Below are 5,882 nucleotides of genomic sequence, written 5' to 3'. Positions count from 1 at the left end.
TCAAGCTGAAGCCGCGAACAAGACGATACTGAGCAATCTCAAGAAACGCTTGAATCATCTAAAGGGAGGATGGTATGAAGAACTCCAACCCGTCCTATGGACCTATCGTACAACCCCTAGGCGACCTACCGGAGAAACTCCATTCTCTTTGGTTTATGGCATGGAGGCAGTAGTACCAGCTGAACTCAACGTGCCCGGACTTCGCCGAACAGAAGCACCATTAAATGAGGAAGAAAATTCAGCAATGCTTAATGACTCACTAGATACCATAAATGAAAGGTGTGATCAAGCTTTGATTCGGATTCAGAATTACCAGCAGGCAGCAGCCCGATATTACAACTCTAAAGTCAAAAGTAGGCCATTCTTCGTAGGATATTATGTTTAAGGCGCGTCTTTGACAATAAAAAAGAAGAAGGCGCCGGTAAACTCAGTATTAATTGGGAAGGACCTTACATTATTACCGGAGTGGTTCGGAACGGTGTTTATAGGCTGAAAGACTTAGAAGACAGGCCAGTCAAGCGACCTTGGAATGTGATCAACCTAAAGAAGTTTTATGTTTAAAGGCTACACGCATTTTTTATGTACATGAACTACGGTGTGGCTTGATCCCGAAACGGGTACGTAGGCAGCTCGGAAACGAGTTCAGCTATTAATAAAATATTTTGTTTTATTTCTTTATGAAAGGAAAAGGTTCGACTATGCGAACATACAGGAGATTGGAAAAAGAGCGTTATTCAAAAAAAAAAAAAAAGACGGAATGCCTCATCTTACACTTCGGATTAGGGAGATCTCGTTGATGAACAAAACACTTCAACTCCTTGACCAGCAAGGTCGAGGATTGGCATCATGCAGTCCGGAATACGAGCGAAGTCAGAGATTCCAAGCTCGATCCATTCTCCGGGGTGAGAGCCAAGGATGTGAAGATCTCTTGATACCGTAGTAAGTCTGCGTTGCATTCGGTTAATCCTCTTCCGGAGTCTCCTGTTTTCCAACGTAAGCTTTCAATGACAAATCGCAAGCGCCTCTATAAATGCCATCGCTGTTCCTTGGTCTATGATTGGGAGATCCCTGATCAAAGCGCACGGAGCTCGGATCTGGGATCTGAAGAAGCCGCGAGGTGGAAGAGGCTGCCTATTTGACTCGTTTGGAACATCTTCGTTTATCATTCCGATCCTGGAAAAGTTGGGCATAGATTCTGAACATCGAAGGTTGGATTCCATACCAGCTAAAATGAAAAAGATTGGTGAGGAGTAAAGGGAAATTGAGACTATAATTTATAGGGACGCCATGTCCCTAGTAAACTACGAATTCTATCCTAGGAATGGAGTGATTCGCGGAGAGATTTATGATCTTAAACCGATCCTGCATTAAAAGATATATCCCCGAGAATATTTTGAAGAATAAAGAAAATTACAAATGTTTCCATAAATAAAAAAAGGGGGCCGAAGCCCATTACGAGTTCAAAATAGGAGCAGAATTAGAGAACATTTATGGAAGAGGCTCAGGAACAGGTTCCTTCATCGCCGGTTTAGTGTTCGAAGTGGACGCCTTGTTCTTGGCATCCACTTCGGGATGATCCCGAACGCGTTTCCCACGGGTGCTGGCATCTTCCTCGTCTTCTTCTTCGCTATCAGATGGAGCGGTATAGACCGGGGCATTCACGGGCCCCGGAACTCCCTTAGCACGGAGATACATCCGGAGCATCTTCGGGATCTCAGCAACAGAATCAAAGTTCCGCCATTCCCATTGAAAGGGGTCACTTTCCAGAGCTCTTATCTTCCTCTCCACACGAGCGATGCGAGCCTCTAGTGTTTGCCTTTTGTTACCTAGCCGCTGCCTCTCGTCACATAAACGACGGTGCTTGTCGACGACCTAGAATAAAGATAAGTAGGTAAAAAGAAGAAAGCGGAAAGTTTTGTTCAAAGAAGATAAGTACTAAACCTTATCCAGGAAATCGCAAGCCTCTTTCTTTTCTTTTGAATGGAAGTGAAACACGGCGTGCAGGAAGAGAACACCAGCCGGCTCAAAACCATCACCAGACAGAAAAAGCGGGCTGCCGGGATCAACGGGGACTACGTTTTTGTTTTCTATTGATATGGTGCTTATCGAGTGAATTATGAAGTTTCTTGAGGAGAGATCAAAGGCAAACAATCTCCTATTTATAATAGGAATAGGGTTTGTCTTGGAAACAAAGAATCATTAATGGTGGCGTGCCCTAGTAACTTAAACCATTTTTGGAAATCAAGAAAAGGCAGTTATTGCCTTAAAGACGAGCCGCTTTTCCTACTTTCAAGAAATGAGAAAGGAAAAAGCAAACGTCGCATCATTAACTATAAAAGTTTTTAAGGCCCAGGCCCAACAAATTCACCGAGTTGACCAAACCCGAAGTGGGGAACTCGCGTTAAGCCGAGCTCAGTTCTCACATTCTAAAGAGAAAGGCCTGATCAGCCTAAAACTCTTGAAAGCATAACCACAAGGCCACAAAAGGTTAAAAGCGGACTTTGCAAACCCGCACATAGTTTTAACCAAACCCTCTTGGGATCATGACCTAAAAAAGTTTAAAAGCCTCGGCAAATATTTTGTAAAATGACAAAAAAGCCTCCTTAGGCAAAAACATGTTCAAATTTAAGTTTTGAAATTAATGGGACAATCCCCAATTTAGAGTGGACACAGCCACTACGGATTAACAGCCACCTCGGACTCCGTCTCGGCTGTCAAAGTTTTATTCACCTCCTTGGCTAGTGCTTGATCAAATGAAGCTCCTGGTCCGCTCTCCACAGTACAACCATCCATCGGGGTGACCTCCGGTGCAGCTGGAACGGGAGGGGCGGCATCTTCCGCCTCAATTGAGCCTAGGAAGGACAGTTCCAGTCAACAAAAGAAAATAATAATAATAATAATAAGGCAAGAAAAAGATAGTAAGTATCGAGAACTGGAGATTACCTGCCCAGTCTAGACCCGATTCACTTGGGGGAGGTGATTCAGTGAAGAATTCCTTGAAGTGCTGTGGGTTGAAGGTTGAAGCAGGAAGAGCTGCCAAGCGACTCCGTTTTTCAGATAAATTAGCGGTCAATTCGGACCTTTCTTGCGCTTCAGAGAAATCTTTGTCATGGATCTGATCCAACAGGATCAGGTTGCTCTCGTGCTCTTTGATGTCAGATTCCAGATCTGACCTAGATTTCTCAGTTTGAATAAAGCGGATGGCCCCTTGGATCAATTCCATCACGCATCTCTTGACCTCTTTCCTGGCCTTCGATGTTGACCTTGCTAACTCGGAATCACGCAACTTGGCGATCGCCTGGTACTTCGCGTGAAGCTCAGTAAGTTGGTTGTTTAGGGCATCGGCGGATGATTCAGATTCATGAAGTCTACCCTGAACACCAGAAAGTTCATCCTGGAGCTTGTAATTCTGGTCGTACTGGTCCTGCAGCTCCCCCTTTATCTTCGCAAGCTCGGATGTTAGACCGTCAACCTTGTCCTCCAGATCGTAAGCTTGCCTTTCAACGAACCAATCTCCTGTAGCTGGCTAAGAAACAGTCCCTCGTAGTGCTCAACTATATCGTTGAGTTCGCTGTTTGCCTAACATTTCATATAAATTCGGGATGGAGAGTCAGTATGAAGGGTAATAGCGAAACCAAAAAAAAAAACTTGGAGAAACTAACCCGAGACGAATGATACGCATGAGTAAATAGCATTCGCGAATTGCAGGACACCATTTGTCGAATTCCGGCAGGATCAGACACAATCGGGTCTTAAAGCATCGGAAGACGTTACCTTCTTTTTCCATAGCTGTGAAGGTAGAAGAAGGGGAATGGTAAGATTTTGAATCAAGATGGGGTGAAAACCTTTAAGAATGCAAATTCGTCACCTGTAAGAGATTTGATCTGGGGGACAAGAGCAGGTTTTGACTTCGAGAGAACATCTTGAGGTCCAGAACTTTCCTTCTGGGGAGATGCGCTCCGGGCAGTCCACTTGCCACCATGTTGAGAAGAGGAAGACATGTCAACGGGAGCAGGAGGACCCATTGGTTCAGTAGGAGAGGACGATCGAGGAGAACGGTCAGTCCGGGCCCTCGATTTCTCCCTTCGCGGAGAAGAATCACTGCGAGATGACTTGTCTCTCTTCTTGCGAACCAAGTTCTTAAGCGGTTTGTTGCCAAAATCATCTCGGTGAGGACGAGGAGAGTCACGACGAGGAGATCGAACCCTCCGAGGAGAACGTTCTTCATGACGTTCACGGCGAGGTGTTAATCTGAAAGCAGCGACGGATCTGGCTCCCTCGGTGCTATTGTCATCGACCAGCAGGGTCCTGCTATAGTCTTTTTTATTAATGGCGGCCGCAAGGAACGCCTTGTTTTCATCGCAAGCCTCAGCTATCGGCTTGGAAAGCTTCTTACGATGGGCAGTGAGGGCCCGAGCTGACATTCGCTGGGTTGAGGGAGGGGGCGGAAGACGATGAAGTTGATTGGGAGGGCTCATCCTGAGTTTTCGATTGGCTTCAACGAACCGATCGAGGGTGAAAGAATTCCAAAGGGTTTCCCCTTTAAGGATTGTTTTGAAGAACTTGATGAATTCTTCAGTCGGAAGAGTCGAAGCGATGAAAGCTGCGAAGTGAAACAACGAGTTCGGTCAGTAAAAATAAAATAACCAGGAAAGTAATATACGACCTAATTTCTACCAGGCTTCGCAGACCACTTCGATGGGAGTACATCGGAAAGATTTCCAATTGAAGCAGGAGTTTTTTTAATCAGGAACCAAGGATGGTGCCAGTTTTCATCCTTGTTCGTGAGGTGCGAAATGATGTTCCTGTTGGCATTTGGATACGCCGAGAAGTACCCTGTTTTCTTTGATGAACTTCTCACGCTTAGCAGTTCATTCAGCTCGGGGACTCCAATAACGTAGCCAGCCTCTGTCGCAACGGTTATGATCCCGAGGATGGTTCGGAGGAGATTGGGGGTTAGTTGAGGTAAAGCAATCTCAAGAGCCGCCAAGTATCGAACTAGGGCTTCGGGAAGGGGGAAGGTCAATCCGCAGCCCTTGGAGTAGATTTCATAAACACAAAAGTAGCCATCGCGGTGGTTCTCCGGGGATTCCGTAGGGTTGGCTATCTACGCTTCCGCTATGATTCCAAAAGGAATTTGGCAAAGCCCCTTTAATCGCTCGAGGGATTGAAGAGTACAGGTGGATTTGTAATGCGGACCAGCAATGTCGTTAGAACGAGTGCATTCGTCGTTGCTAGAACGTCTCTCGTCGTAAGACGGAGACTCAGGTCTCTCAGAATCGGAAGTCATCGGAGAAAAATAAAAAATTCAAGATTCGGCGAAGAAAAGTAGAGATAAGTTTTGATTAAAGCGCAAAAGTAAAAGTAGAAAATGATGATGAAAGGAAGTTACCTTACACAAGCTAAATGATGGAACCGCCTCGGAAGTTGTGTGGGAAGTGGGAAGGTTTTTTCCCGTTTTAATAGTAATTAATTAATATACGGTCATAATGATGACAGATGTCACTCGGTTAAAAATGGCTAGTGCCAAAATTAAAGGAGTGATGAGATTTTCGGCGGGAAATCAGAAGATTCTCAAGCGCAATCTTTGGTCATTTCAGCATTAAAATCTTCCGAATTGAGGTAGCACTTCGGAAGACTTGGGGGGCTAATTGTTGGTGTCGGATCCCGCACGGGTAGTTTGGGACCAACCAAAGATTGCCACATAGGAAGGACAGAAGCCCATAGAGGACAAGGCCCGATAGACTTATAAGCCCAAGAACTTAGTCGAGGTGGTTATACCACGAAGAGGGATCGGAGTGGTTTAACCTCGAGGAGGAGACGAAGTCGAAGTTAAAGATCATTTCAGTTCGGGGCTTTTGGGCTGAAGGGCGAAGCCTACG

At 45.5% G+C, this 5,882-nt stretch overlaps 1 pseudogene; it reads right to left on the bottom strand.

Moving 5' to 3' along the window:
- Positions 1-1,488: 1,488 nt before the first annotated feature.
- LOC110230141 lies at positions 1,489-5,302 on the bottom strand (annotated as a pseudogene).
- Positions 5,303-5,882: the final 580 nt, after the last annotated feature.

Source organism: Arabidopsis lyrata, assembly GCF_000004255.2.
Source record: "Arabidopsis lyrata subsp. lyrata unplaced genomic scaffold ARALYscaffold_3, whole genome shotgun sequence".
Taxonomy (NCBI): Eukaryota; Viridiplantae; Streptophyta; class Magnoliopsida; order Brassicales; family Brassicaceae; genus Arabidopsis; species Arabidopsis lyrata.
This window is presented reverse-complemented; position numbering and strand designations above follow the sequence as displayed.